The 15,430-nt window shown below is 48.6% G+C and overlaps 1 long non-coding RNA gene across 1 annotated transcript in view; it reads right to left on the bottom strand.

The window, feature by feature from the left end:
• Positions 1-14,884: 14,884 nt before the first annotated feature.
• Positions 14,885-15,430, bottom strand: part of LOC130276184 (uncharacterized) — an 11,878-nt gene continuing 11,332 nt past the window's right edge. Inside the window, exon 4 of the long non-coding RNA XR_008845041.1 lies at positions 14,885-15,164. This is a non-coding gene — a long non-coding RNA (uncharacterized LOC130276184). The remainder of the gene's footprint in view (positions 15,165-15,430) is intronic.

Below are 15,430 nucleotides of genomic sequence, written 5' to 3' on the forward strand. Positions count from 1 at the left end.
TTTTTATAGAAAAAAAACCCACCACGATTTTGTCACCGGTTTAAAAACCGTACTGCAACCACATACGTTTTTTTTAACATGGATGTCAATGGGAAGTGCACATGTATATGGTTCCATACGGGAAAAATGTATAAGTTTTTACTTTGCACATGTGCATTTGAATCCTAAAGTCCCCACCCAAGACCCCTCCCATTAAAAATGGACAACATTTTCAAAAACTTATGGTTTTTTTTTCTATAAAAACGGACGGAACAGTATGCACTTTTAAAAACAGTATACTGTTTAAAAACGCTCTCTCTCTCTCTCTCTCTCTCTCTCTCTCTCTTTCTCTCGCCTCACGTTTGAGTGAAATAAATATCACTTTTTTTCATGTTATTGGAGTGCCGCTGTCTTTTGGATTTTTCTAGAAAGATAGAAGAACCAGTGAAGCAGCACTACCACAAAAATTAGGTGTCAACGGGTGCCAGCAGTGGAATGTAACGGGTTAGGGGTCACGTAGATATACACACCAAAAAGAATGCAGCACTCCAGATTAGGTAAACGTGAATGAAATTTATTGACCTGACATCAAAAAGCGACGTTTCACAAACTTATTGAAATTTATTGACTCATGTCACAGCAAGCAACATTTCAGTTCCTCTCTGGAACCATTTTCATTATATGGAACAATTTTAATATAAACAGATATGTATACACACAGACACACATAACTTCTTATATACAGTGATATTAATCACATCTATAAGTTGTTCATCTTTTGTTTTTATCAGATATACTATTTTATCTTATTTAATTTATTTGGTGATATGAACCATGCTAGTAAAACTTGGGCATCTTGTGGTATATAGTTACAGTCATGGACGTAAATATTGGCACCCCTGAAATTTTTCTAGACAATGAAGTATTTCTCACAGAAAAGGATTCAAGTAACATATGTTTTGCTATACACATGTTTATTCCCTTTGTGTGTATTGGAACTAAACAAAAAAGGGAGGAAAAAAAGCAAATTGGACATAATGTCACACCAAACTCCAAAAATGGGATGGACAAAATTATTGTCACTTTAACTTAATATTTGGTTGCACACCCTTTGGAAAAAAATAAATGAAATCAGTTGCTTCCTATAACAATCAATCAGCTTTTTACACCTCTCAGCTGGAATGTTGGACCACTCTTCCTTTGCAAACTGCTCCAGGTCTCTCTTATTGGAAGGGTGCCATTTCCCAACAGCAATTTTAAGATCTCTCCCCAGGTGTTCAATTGGATTTAGATCTGGACTCATTGTTGGCCACTTCAGAACTCTCCGGTGCTTTGTTGCCATCCATTTCTGGGTGCCTTTTGATGTATGTTTGGGGTCATTGTCCTGCTGGAAGACCCAAGATCTCGGACGCAAACCCAGCTTTCTGACACTGGGCTGTACAGTGCGACCCAAAATCCATTGTTAATCCTCTTATTTTATGAGAGAGGCTGCAAAACAACCCCAAAACATCATTGAACCTCCACCATATTTCACTGTAGGTACTGTGTTCTTTTCTTTGTAGGGCTCCTTTCCTTTTTCGGTAAACAGTAGAATGATGTGCTTTACCAAAAAGCTCTATCTTGGTCTAATCTGTTCACAAGACGTTTTCCCAGAAGGATTTTGGCTTACTCAAGATAATTTTGGAAAAATGTAGTCTTGTGTTTTTCATGTCTCTGTGTCAGCAGTAGGGTCCTTCTGGGTCTCCTGCCATAGCATTTCATTTCATTTAAATGTCAATGGATAGTTTGCGCTGACACTGATGCTTCCTGAGCCTGCAGGACAGCTTGAGTATCTTTGGAACTTGTTTGGGGCTGCTTATCCACCATCAGGACTATCCTGCGTTGACACCTTTCATCAATTTTTCTCTTCCGTCCACGCCCAGGGAGATTAGCTACAGTGCCATGGGTTGCAAACTTCTTGATAATGTTGTGCACTGTGGAGAAAGGCAAATCTAGATCTCTGGAAATGACTTGTAAGCTTGAGATTGTTGATATTTTTCCACAATTTTGGTTCTCAAGTCCTCAGACAGTTCTCTTCTCCTCTTTCTGTTGTCCATGCTTAGTGTGACACACACAGACACACAATGCAAAGACTAAGTGAACTTTTCTCCTTTTTATCTGCTTTCAGGTGTGATTTTTATATTGCCCACACCTGTTACTTTCCCCGGGTGAGTTTAAGGGAGCATCACATGCTTGTAACAATCTTATTTTTCCACAATTTTGAAAGGATGCCAATTATTTTGTCCAGCTTATTTTTGGAGTTTGGTGTGACATTATGTCCAATTATCTTTTTTTCTTCCCTTTTTTGGTTTAGTTCCAATACACAAAAAGGAATGAACATGTGTATAGCAAAATGTGTGTTACTGCAATCCTTTTCTGTAAGAGATACTTCATTTTCTAGAAAAATTTCAGGGGTGCCAATATTTAGAGATATAGCTATAGCTCTTTACAGCAATACAGTTCAAGTTTTCTTTAAACTGTAGATGGCAGCAACATTATACAGAAATGTACTAGTCATGCTGAGAGTACCTAATACAACTCACAGCCTAACCTGCATAGAATTGTAACAAACACTCAGCTGTGTGAGGATGATTAGGTCAAAGTTGATCGCAGTGTCTAAAAGCGGTAAATCCCCTTCCTGGCTAGCTCAGTGGGCTGATCAGGACTGCCACGGTTTCGATCCCGATTAGCTCAGAGGACAGAGAGAGGTCTCTTACCTTCCTTCCTGCTGTCCAATCGGTGGTCTAAAGCTCCTGTCAGCCTTGGCAGGTGGAGCAATAGAGTACCGATAACACTTATCAATGCTCTCCTATGGAGAAGCATTGATCAGTGAATGCAATCTAGAGACTGCAAGTTAAATTCCCTTATGGGGAAAAAAGTTTAAAAATAAAATGAAAAAAAAAACTAATAATAAAAAAAACTAATAAATATGCATTAACCCCTTCCCTAATAAAAGATTAAATCAGCCCATTTTCCTATTTTTCAAATAAAAAAATGTAAAAAAAAAAATATGTTAAAGCTGTCAGCATGTCAGGAATTGTCCAGAGCAGAAGAGGTTTGCTAAACGGATTTGCTTCTACTCTGGACAGTTCCTGACACGGACAGAGGTGTCAGCAGAGAGCACATCCTGCAGTCCAGAGCAGTTTGGTGTGTAGCTCATTCGGGTGTGTCTCTTTGTGTGCTTCAGAGACTTCGAGCAGGCCAGAGCAGGTGATTCATCAGCCTCCCCAGGAGTGTGGCAGCCTCCTCGGGAGACTCAAGTATATGCAAAAAAAAGAAACAGAAAAGAGAGCGCACTAATGTGCCATGATTCTGTATGTATAGGAGATACACAGGTGAACAAAGACTGGTGCGCTCACCTGGGGGTGTTGTGTTACAGACACAAGATGATTGGATCTGACAAAGAGGGGGTCTCCGCCCCTCGAAACGCGTTATCCCTTTTGTTACTGCATGTGCGAATAAAGACTTTTCTCTTTATGCCATACCCGAGTTCGTAGACTACAATCTTTCGTCTCCCGCTGGAAACGAGCGCTACCAAGCACCGCTTCTTTGTGGAACCAGGATTCCACTGTCCTTTTCCTTAGCCTCCTCGGGAGAGCCTCCCTGCATGGCGTCCCTGGCCTCCACCTCCCGTTCTTCAAGGCTGGCGGGGGGTGGAGAGCAAACAGCAACAGCCATTCCGGCCGGGGGGAGAAGATCTGGCAGAGTCTGCAGCAATGCAGGCTCTGCTGCCCCCGGCAACGGGTTCCAGCCAGAGATCCAGAAGTGGAAGAAAGGCTGGAGGAAAGAGTGTGGAGATGTGGGCTGAAAGAGGGCCCAAGGAGTCCAGCTCCACTTACTGCTCCCGCATGGCCGCAAGGTTTGCGGAATATGACCGCTGTGGTAAGGAGCTCAGGCTGGCGAGAGAGGAGCTGCGTGGGGCCCAGAGTCTGGCAAACTCTGGGTCCAAGAGAAGCAGGCCTGAGCAGAAGAAAAGGATTACATCCCTGAAGGCTGAGATCGCAAAGCTGGAGGAGCGGGGGTCTGAGATCCTGGAGGGGAGCGGTCTCTTCAAGGAGAAACTAAAAAATGAGGTTCGGTTTGCCGCCATGAAATCCCCAGGTAAGATGAAAGTGGAGGTGGATTATGGGGAGAGTAGTGGCGGTGAAGATAGTGAGGATGGCGGTGAAGATGTAAAGGAGGAGGAGAAGGGAATGGAAAGTGTACAGGAAGATGCTGTAGCTACTCCATGTGATACACAAACCACCAAGACCACCCAGGACAGCTACATTGAGCCAGCCCAGGTGGCGCTACCATCAAGTGAGAGTGAGGAGGATGACGTGGAGAGTGAGGCTGGCGGGCTGTTAAGGGCGATTGCAATTCAGGAGTCCCCAACTAACCTCCAGCATTTTACTTTTGGTGTCGACCAGTGCGAGGATGTGGCAGTGAGGCGTAAAGTAAAGAAACAGAAGACCAAGGAAACAGTGCAGTATGTGTTTCTACCTTTCCAGCAGTCAAGGCCAGCTGCAAAGCTGGTTCAGGCTGCTGGGTCCCCCAGACTGCCAGACCCCGTTTCTGTGGTGGAATGGAGCCAGCTTGGGGGATACAGCATGGTGTCAGGAAAGGCTGCGGACGCAATAGATATGAAGCCCACCCATCCTGCCGGTAGGGAGGGGCAGGATGAGCTCATGGTGGGCAGTGGCGGGGTAAGCTATGCTGCTGTGTGCTCGGGGGGGGCGGTTCCCCGAGTGCTGTGGGCATTACCGGCACTGCGGGGCACTCCCCTGTGAGTGGGGGGAGTGTCCGGGTGCCGGAGGAGAGTGGTAGGTCTTTGTGCTCGGGGGGCGGTCCTCCAAGTACTGTGTATTCTGTGGGCGCTGCGGGGCACTCCTCTGTGAGGGGGGGGGGGAGTGTCCGGGCGCTGGCATCACCCACAGAACCCGTGAGGTCGGGCAAAGCAGGTGCTGGCACTGTGGGAGGAGCTGGGGTGCGCCCGGAGATTCAGCCCCAGACTCCGGAAGTTACTTCAGCCATGGAGAAGGAACTATCAGCATCGACTCTGGCAGCTAAGCCAGCAAAGAAAAGTGTAATAAATCATGAAACACTACAAGTCCCAGCCAGTCCAGAATCTGTTAGTCAGGATAAGAGTGCAGGATGTGAGAATGCTGAGTGTGGAAGTGTTGTGGATGAGAGGAGTGTATGTGGGAGTGTCAGTGGAGTGAATGATGGTGGGAGTAGTTGTGGTATGAATGGGCGGTCTGGTATGGATGGGAAGAAAGATGATGAGAGTAGTGGTGTGAATGGTGTTATTAGTGGTTCTGGGTCTGGTTCTGGGACTGGTCCGGCTGCCCACCTGGTAGTGACTGCTCCTAGGAGCTATGCTAATGTCACTGCCGGGGGTTCAGGGGGGTCCCTGTCTCCGTCCGGCCCTGGGGGCCATTTGCAACAGCACCTCCTGGAGGCTCTACGCAGGGGTGACAGGTTGATCCGGGTAGAGGGAAGGGGTGAGGTCGACCTGTCTTTCTGGATAGAGAGGCACGGTTTGGGGGCTTTCCGAGAGCGGAATGGGGAGGTGGTCTGGTCCCTCCCGACACCCGGGCAGGACAATAACCGTAGGAATGTGGTCTGTCTGATTTGAAGGGGCGAGGATGCGTGCCCACCTCGTGCTAAAGTGGTTGAGCTCCTTCTTCAGATGGAATTCAGGGCGAGTGACATCTTTGCCCTGATTCACCCCTACGGTTCGTCTGAGTTTGACGTCAGTTTCGTTTGGCCAGAGGGTCTTGAACTCTTCTGGTAAAAAACTACGAAGTGGCGAAGAACGAGCCTGGCTGGCGGGATTTCGCCATAAAGGCGGTTTCCAGTCAGAACTCTGTCAAGAAAGTGACCGTTTTGACCAGTAACGAGTCGCTTTCTTGTTATGACATCATGACCTGGCTCGGACGGTATGGGAATGTGACAGACATGCCCAAGAAAAACTTTGATGAGCACAGGATCTGGTCTGGGGCCTGGACGTTTTCCGTCAAACTCAAGCGTTCAGGGAGTACGGTCACCCACATTCCATCAGCCGCCTTCCTTGGACGTGATAGGATCCAGGTCTTCTACCAGGGGCAACCTAAGGTCTGTCACAGGTGTGGCAGCCCCACCCACTTTAGCGCAGCCTTTACTGTGCAGGTCTGCGCTTTGTATGGTGATGGTGGGGTGGGTCATCTGACCGCATCCTGTCGGCAGATCCGGTGCCACCTCTGTGGTGTCCTCGGACATCCTTTCAGCTGTTGTCCTAGCGCCTTTTCCCGTGCAGCGGCCGCTCCAGCTGAGGAGAGCTGTGAAGTTGCCTCGGCTGGGGAGGGTACGGGCAGGGATGGGGCGCAACAGGGCTAGTGAGGAGGAAAAAGGGCCCCACCAAACTAAGGCGGGAGGAAAATCAGAGGAGGAGTAGGGAGCTGGAGAGTGCCCAGGTGACGGGGGTAGCTCCGGACCCTGCTCCTGAAGCTGGCCCTGTAACCGCTGAAGCCCTTGAGAAAAATGTGCTGGATGAGGAGATCAGGAGACTTCACAGAGAGGATGGCAATATGGCCGACCCTTTCGATTCCTCCCACTATGAAAGTGTGGATGAGGAGAGTGGGGTGAGGCCCAAAAGGAAAGTTAAGGGCAAAAGGAAAGGGAGAAAGAAGAGGTCAGTGCCCTCTGTTCCTTGTACTGCGGGCCAGGTCCAAAACGGAAGCCTGACTGCCCCCCCCTCTGATTGAGCTGTCAAACCGTTACCGCGTCCTCGATACCATCTCCTCCCCCTCCTTGGAGGGGGAAGGTGAGGGCGGGGTGCCTAGGGAGAAGGAGCCTCTGGGGGAACTGGGCACTGTCCTGTTGAGGCACCTTCCTCAGAGGGCAGGGCTAGACCGAGGCCGGACGGAGACGGGGACCATATGGATCAATCAGAGTCCAAGAAAAGGTCCAAAAGCGGTCCTGCCTTCTCTTCTTCTTCGGGGGATGAGGAGGCTAAGAGGCCGTCTAATTTAATCACCCTGTATGGCGGCACTCACCCCATTGACACTGGCATCTATTAACTGTGCCAGCATAAAGTCTGATACGGCTAGATTCGCAGCCTTTGATTTTCTCGGCCGTGTTGAAGCCAAAATGTTCTTTTTACAGGATACTAGGTTGTCAGATCTAGCCTCCCTGGTAAAAGCCAGGAGAGAGTGGAGGCGCGGTCCCTCCCACTGGTCTCTTGCGGCTCAGCTGTATAGTGGGGTGGCGGTCCTTTTTACCGCTCCTGTTGAATGCCGATGGGTTATTGAATTAGAAATGGGGAGGTGCCTGATCTTAGATGTCTTCATGAAGGGACAAGAGCTCCGTCTCATTAACATCTACGCCCCGCAAACTAAGCAGGGCCGTAAAGATCTCTTTATGAGGATTAAGCCCTTTCTTTTCAGTCTGCAAGTGATCTTTGGATGGGACTACAATAATGTCACGAGGTCCCAAGATAGGAGAGGCTCCAATGGTCCGCTGACTTGCGATAGTGTGGCGCTGATTAGCATAGCTAAAGAAGCTCGCCTAGAGGATGCCCACATCCGGAGCCCCTCGGGCCTCGTGGGTTTCACCTATCATCAAGGTAGTCGCAGGTCTAGGATAGATAGGTTTTATTTAAAGAAGGAAGCCGTCTCTTCCGCAGTGTCCGTGGTTGAGGTGGAATTCTCCGATCACTGTATGATTTCTTTTTCCTTGAATGTTTCAGAGACCCCCCGGATGGGTAAAGGTTACTGGAAGCTGAATTCGTCCCTCCTGGAGGAAGCGGAGGTAAGACAGTCCTTTGAGGATTTTCTTCAGAGTCAGGTACCTTTACTGGACCTATGTAGTAGTAAGTCAGAGTGGTGGGAGATATTCAAGAAGCGGGTTGCGGGGTTCTTCCGCCAGCTCTCGAGCCTCAGGTCCCTGAACAGGTATCGCTTGTATCAGGGTCTGAGGAGGAAACTCGAGCTTCTCGTCTCGACTGGAGGTAGCCGAGAGTATATATCCAGAGAGATATCCTTGCTGATGAGGTGTCAGTACGATAGGCACGCATCTTTGGTTTTTGAGAGGGATTTCGGGAAGTACCGCTCGCCCGACCCTTACAGAAACTCTAAGATGTCAGTGAGTAGTAAAGTCATTTCAGGACAGATTGATAGTACGGGATCTCTGAATCGGTCCAGATCAGGGATCTTGGAGGTCGTCAGATCCTTCTACTCGCACCTCTTGGGGAGGAAGGATCTGGATCGAGACAAGATGTCGGCTTTCCTGGCTGAAACCATTCCTGAGCCAGGGGTAGACCCCTCTCTTGATGTTTTGGCAGAAGAAATCAGGGAAGAGGAAGTGAGACTGGCGATCGAGGAGCTTGCCCCTAAGAAGTTGCCAGGTCCGGATGGCTTAATATCCGAGTGGTACAGGACCTTTAAGGAGTCTTGAGCTCCCCTCTTGACTAAGGTATTCAATGAGTGTCTCTCCTCGGGCACTCTGCCGAAGTCAATGAGGAGGTCAGCCCTGATTCTTCTCTCAAAGGGTAAAGATCCCAGCCTTATTGAGAATTGGAGGCCCATAGCTCTTCTCAATACGGATAGGAAGCTTCTGGATAAGATATTGTTTAATCGGCTGGTGAAGTTTGCACCCCGGCTCCTTTCAGGGGCTCAGCACTGCTCTGTTCCAGGCTGAAGCACCTTAAGTGCTATCCTTAGTGTCAGAGAGGCAGTGGAGCAGAGTAGTGCAGGTTTCTGGAAGCGGTACTTGCTGTCCCTGGATCAGGTCAAAGCGTTTGATCGGGTGAACCACGAGTACCTCTGGTCCGTTATCCTGAGATATGGCTTACCGTGTACTTTTGTTAATTGGCTTAAGATCTTGTATGCAGGGGCAGAGAATTTCCCGCTGGTGAACGGGTGGTCTGGCTGCTCTTTTGAGGTGGGGTCCGGAGTCCGTCAGGGTTGTCCTTTGAGCCCACTTTTATACGTGTTCGCAATCGATCCCTTCGTCCGGAGGGTAGATTGTGGGCCGTTGGCGGGAGTCGGGATGAGTCTGGCGGAGCTGGATGTTGCCCAGAGAGTGGTGGCGTACGCTGACGATGTCACTATTTTCGTCTCCTAGAGAGAGGAGGTCGATGTGGTGATGTCGGAGGTGGACCGCTACTCGGAGGCATCTGGGAGAGAAGGATACAGAGGGGGGCACCACGGAGTGGGAGACAGATATAATTGATGGGTGGAAGGGTATAATATAAGTGTATATATGTATGTGATGAATTTATGTACATGGAATATGCATGCTTATTTGTATATGATGAAAAAAACAATAAAAAGTAAAGAAAAAAAAATAGAGAGGTTGATGTTTAGGGCCTGGGGGCTCTCTCATGGAGTAGATCGATCTGCTCTCAGCCTCCTGGTGTATAGGCTGGACTAAGGTAGCTCTGAAAACTGGGAGGCACCTCCTAAGTTTGACTTGGCAGGCATCATGCTTTCAAAAAAAAATTTTTTTCCATCTGATGATGCCACCCTGTTAAAAGACCAGATGGATAGGGGGGCGTGTCCAGCAGCGCATGGCGGCGGTCGCATAGTTCCTGTGCTCCGCTAACTCCTGGGCCTGATAGCGGCTACAAAGCGTGTCTACCCGACATCTCACCTGTAATTCCTGCTCCGATACCTCAGGGAATGCCCTGTCAGCACAGCCATGACCCGGACCAGAGGTAATAAGAAGAAAAGCCCTATGAAACTTACGGCCTTCTTCCCGGCTGCAGACGCTGTCCAAGATGGCGCAGGCGGGCCTCCGGCACATCAAGCGGCGGCTTCTTCTATTAGCGGCTCGGCATCCCCGGCTACCGGCAGTGCATCGCCAGCCTCTGCCTCATCCAAGGTGGATATTGACAGATACCAGTCTCCGGGGACTACTCCTCTGTCGACTCCCGGCGGATCTGCTGCGGCTTCAGGGATGCACCAGGTACGCTTCTCCCCTGCAGCCCATGGCTCCCAGGGCGCAAGTAGCAGAGAAGGGAGGTAAAATGGAGGGGCCGCTCTGGCCCTTAAACTGAAAATTGCGGATATGGAGGACCGTTCGCGCCGCAATAATTTGAGGATTCGCGGTGTGCCGGAATCTGTTAAGACGGAGGAGCTTAATGGCTATGTAACTGACTTCTTCAGTCTGCTTTTACCACAAGCTTCTACACTGGATTTACTTGTTGACAGAGTACACAGGCTCCCTAAGCCTAAAGCCCTCTCTAGTTTGGTCCCACGAGATGTCATCCTCCGTATGCATTTCTACCACGTTAAGGACCAACTGATGCAAGCGGCCCGGGCGACTCCTCCATTGCCGGAGAGATTCGCGGGCCTCCAGGTGTACACAGATTTGTCTGCTGCTACCCTAGCTAGGAGAAGAGAATTTAGTGCCGGTGCTAAACTGCTGAGAGACCATGGCATACCCTACAAGTGGGGTTTTCCCGTTAAGATGATCGTGACTCACAATGGCAGCAAGACAGTGGTCTCCTCTCCCGAAGACTTGGAACGCCTATGTGGTGACTGGAACTTACCTGCTCCTGCTTCGTCCTCACCGCGTTCTGCTGGAGCTTCACCTGTCCGTGCTCTGGAAGAGGAGTGGAGTGTGGTCACCAACCGTAGGCGAAAGAGCAATAAATGACACTGCGGTACATTTTTTCCTATTTCATCACACCCTGGTCCGCCGGGATGGGCAGGGATGTTTTGCACTATGATGTGGATGCAGACTGCCTTTACCGGTTCTCTTCACGGTTATTGTTTAGTTGGGGTCTACATTGACATTTTCTTTTTCAGGCCCGGCTGCGGACTTTCCTGGCCGAGTTAATCCCCTATTAAGGCTTACCACATGGCCTTTATGGTACTGCTTCTCTGTATTCCTGTATTTCCCCTGTTTTTGTTTGTCTCGTTCGTCCTGTTCCCCTGTTGTCTGTTTGGGTATGTCCGACCTGTCACTTATTCCCTATGCGTTCCTCAGTGCATGTGTGTTTATATGTTCCTGATGTGGGGGGTGCACAGAGGTGGGAGATGTGGTATGCAATGCAACCTGTTTGAGTGGCTCCAGCATCTGTATGTACGTAACCATGGTTATTGAACTCATTTCTATTAATGCCAAAGGGCTTAACTCCCCGTTTAAACGTTCCTTGTTGTGGAAAGAAGCGAGGTGCTTGGGTGCAGATGTACTATGTGTTCAAGAGACGCAGCTGAACCTGGAAGATGTGGGTAGGCTTATACACAAACGTTTCCCCCACATGTTCCATGCTCATGCTTTAAACAAAAAGTGCGGTGTCTCTATTGCCATTCGTGACTCTGTAACTTTTGACTCACAGACAGTGGTCATCGACAGTAGGGGTAGGTACATTATACTGACATGCTTACTTAATCACACTCAATATACGTTGGTGGCCCTGTACGCTCCGAATAGGTGCCAAAGCACATTTCTATCAACCCTTCTACACAAGGTTGAGAAGATGGCGGTTGGTCATGTTCTCCTATTGGGTGATTTTAATATGACTGTATGGCCTCAGGTAGACTCTACTGCTGCACACCCCAGAGCGGGACCGACAGTTTTTTTCCCCTGATTTCTCGGTACGGGCTCTATGATGCGTGGAGAGTTTCACACCCCACCGAAAGGGATTTTACCTTTTACTCCACTTCCCACAGATCGTATTCCTGTATTGATAACATCCTCACTTCTAAGTCACTATTACCGTTGATTTTATGGACCAAAATCCTGCCTATTGAGTGGTCGGACCACTCTCCGATTAGTGTTTCACTTAGAGAAAAGTTTTTGCAGCACCCGGTCTCTGTCTGGAGGCTTAATCCCATGGTTCTCCACCACACGGAATATGCAGAGGCTACTGCCTCTGTTATTCCGGCCTTTTTCCAGGTCAATGACAGTGGCGACGTCTCGAACCCAATGCTCTGGTGTGCATTTAAGGCCACCATTAGGGGTCACTTCATTAGCCAGACTGCCTATGATAAAAAGATGAGACTTGCTCGCACTCTTGTCCTGCAACAAAGGACTCTTATTCCCCGACGGTGGCTGCTGATATCTCCCAACTCCAATCTGAATTGCACTCCTTGTCCCTACACTCCTATGAACTGGCCCTGCGTAGACTAAAGTTGTCCTATTACTGGCAGGGCAACAAAACTAGCTCACTCCTGGCTAAACAAGTTAAAAAGAGGATAGCGAGGTCGAGGATAGCTTACTTGACTGATCCCCGGGGAGCCAAACTAGCGGACCCTCAGGGAATTGCAAACTGCTTTGCTGCTTACTATGAGCAGCTATACAATTTGAGCTCTGATGCGGCCATACCCCAACCGTCGCCTACGGCTATCTCTTCGTTTCTCTCTTCTGTGTCTCTCCCCTCTTTGTCCCCCGAGCAGGCTGAGGGCTTGAATAGACCCTTTACGGAGGAAGAGGTACTCACATGTATCCGTGCTCTTAAGAAAGGCAAATCTCCTGGGCCGGACGGCATCACCAACGACTTTTATAAGCGGTTTGCTGAGTTGGTGGCTCAGTACCTGACCAGGATGTTTAATGATATTGCTGGGACTGGCTCCCTTCCTAGGGAAATGTTAGAGGCCTTGGTGGTTACTATCCCCAAACCGGGTAAGCGGCCTGATGACACGGGTAGCTATCGCCCTATTTCACTGCTAAATGGTGATATTAAGCTGTATGCCATGCTACTCGCTGCTAGGTTGAATGTGTGTTTACCATCCCTTATCTCCAGAGACCAGGTGGGATTAATTAGAGGACGACAGACATTAGATGGCACGAGACGCTTTCTAAATTTGATAGCCAAGGCCCAATCCGATCGAGCGCCTTCTCTTCTCCTTTCCCTGGATGCGGAGAAGGCGTTCGATCGGGTACATTGGGGATACCTTAAGGAGGTGCTGCATAAATTCAACATCCCCCCTTACTTTAGTATGGCTATTATGGCCCTTTATACGAGCCCCTCGGCGAGAGTATTCTCCTCTGGAGCGCTCTCGGAGAGATTCCCTCTGAGCAATGGCACACAACAGGGCTGTCCCCTGTCTCCACTGATTTTCACCCTGGTCATGGAGCCTTTTGCTCAGCATATAAGGACGTCGTCGGAGATTTCCGGGATAACAGTTGGTCGTTCGGACCATCGGATCGGACTCTTCGCCGACGACGTCATTATTTGTCTCACCCACCCTCAGAGGTCCCTACCTGCAGTAATGGACATTATTGATAGATTCTCTGGGGTTAGTTATTATAAACTAAACGCTTCGAAGTCCAGCATTTTGGCTCTTCATGTCCCGGAGGAGATTGATCGTGATCTTAGGTCCAGGTACCCCTTCAATTGGGAAATAGATCCCCTACCTGGGTATAACGTTAACTTCGCAACCCCGCAAATTGATCACTGTTAATTTCACTCTGCTCAAAACTCAGATTAGTAAAGATCTAGACGGTTACTCCCTACTGCCTATCTCGTGGGCTGGTCGTATAGCCACGACAAAAATGATGATCCTGCCCAAGATCCTTTATTACTTCAGAAACCTCCCGGTAGTGGTCCCGGCTTCCTACATAGCTCAACTCCAGAGGATGCTGCTGCAGTTTATTTGGGCGGGTAAGAAGTCTAGAGTGAGGGCGTCTCTTTTATACCAGCCGACCAGTAGAGGCGGGATGGGGGTTCCCAACCTGCGGGCCTACTATCAGGCTGTTTTGCTTGATCAGTTGAAGAAATGGTGGTGGCAGGCTGATTCTCCACACTGGGTGGACATTGAGGCTGCTCTTCTTTCCTGTCCTTCTCTCTCCCTTTTCCGCTTCCTTTGGACCTTGTGCTTCAATCCTACTGCTTCTCCCTCCTCCTCATACTCTACTATTGCAGCGGCGGTTCGGTTGTGGAGCAAATCCAAAATTAGCAAAGTATTGCTCCCCCCCCGGGTACAACATGTCCCTCTGGCAGCAATTGGGGACTACTTACCTGACATTGACTTTAGTCACTGGACTGCTAAGGGCATTACACTTACCTCAGATATAATGGTTGAAGATAGACTTGTTCCATTTGCTTCTTTGGTCACTACATTTGGCATATCTAATAAGGATTTTTACATGTATCTCAGATTGCGACATTTCCTTGACTCACTTCGGTGGCCGACGCCTACACTTAAAACGCCCTTTGAGTGTCACTTTCTTAACGGGGAGACGTTTAGAAGGGGTATTACTGTGGGTTACGAAGAGATCCTCAGACTCGATATGCCAGAGCGACATGGGTTCCGGGATGCGTGGGAGGGAGACTTCTCCATGTCCTTCACTGACGATCAGTGGGAATATGCCATGTGCCTACCCAAGAAGTGTTCCAGGTGTGCCTCCCACTTCGAGGCTTCCCATAAACTGTTGTACAGATGGTACTACACCCCGACTAGATTAGCAAAAATCTACTCCTCGGTTCCCTTGGTGTGCTGGAGGTGTGGGAATGAGGAGGGTACACTGTTGCATGTATGGTGGACCTGTCCGCAAGTCCGACCACTATGGGACAAGGTCAGGGGTCTGATAGCTAACCTGATTTGTGTGCCATTTGCTTGGGGACCAGAGGTGGCACTTTTGACCCTGAATGTAGACATATTGCCACCCACTTCTGTGACTGTGCTGTTCCATGTTCTCACTGTAACAAGGACTGCAATAGCCAGGTGCTGGAGGTCTAAAGATTTGCCGGATATCCGCGCAATTGGGAGGATGACTTGTCATAACTTGATCATGGAGGGTCTTATAGCCAGGCGTTTGGGCCTCCCCAAGCCACGGATTGATCTTTGGTTCGAATGGGAAACGTCACTCAAAGCATTGATTTAGGATTTCTTGTATCCGTTGCCCTCGCTACATATTGCTGATTACTGCATGATGTACTGACTAACATTGATCTATGTGATATTGGGTCGGATAATACTTCTGTTTTTGTTTGATTGTTATGTTTTGTTTTTTTATTTTGTCTCCTTCTGGAGGCTATCCTGTTACCTTTTGAAATTGAAAATAAAGTATAAAAAAAAAAAAAAGACCAGATGGATAGATGGGCAGAAGGGTCTCCTAAGAGAGTTTAAACCCTTCACTCTCAACTATGGTTGGATCATCAAAAAGTTCCAGTGTGATCTTCAAGGTGTGGATCCTGCTTTTCTACAGACGTGGACAACATTTTTGATACCCTTCTGTTAAAGACAGAAAAATCCATGATACTCCTGGAGCAAGTAAAAATGAATAAAAATGTACTGGAAATTTATGACATTAGTTTTGAATTTTGGTTCAACAGAATCTTTTTGAAAAGCGAAACTGACCTGGGCAGAAATTATGGTACCTGAACAAAATATTTTGCTGCTCAACCTTTTGAGGCAGTCACTGCAATCCAGCGATTTCTGTAACTCTTAACCAGCCTAGCGGTATTCCCTGAGCGTGACTCGGGGTTACCTTCTTCGCT

The sequence above is a fragment of the Hyla sarda genome, chromosome 6 (genome assembly GCF_029499605.1).
Source record: "Hyla sarda isolate aHylSar1 chromosome 6, aHylSar1.hap1, whole genome shotgun sequence".
Lineage (NCBI taxonomy): Eukaryota > Metazoa > Chordata > Amphibia > Anura > Hylidae > Hyla > Hyla sarda.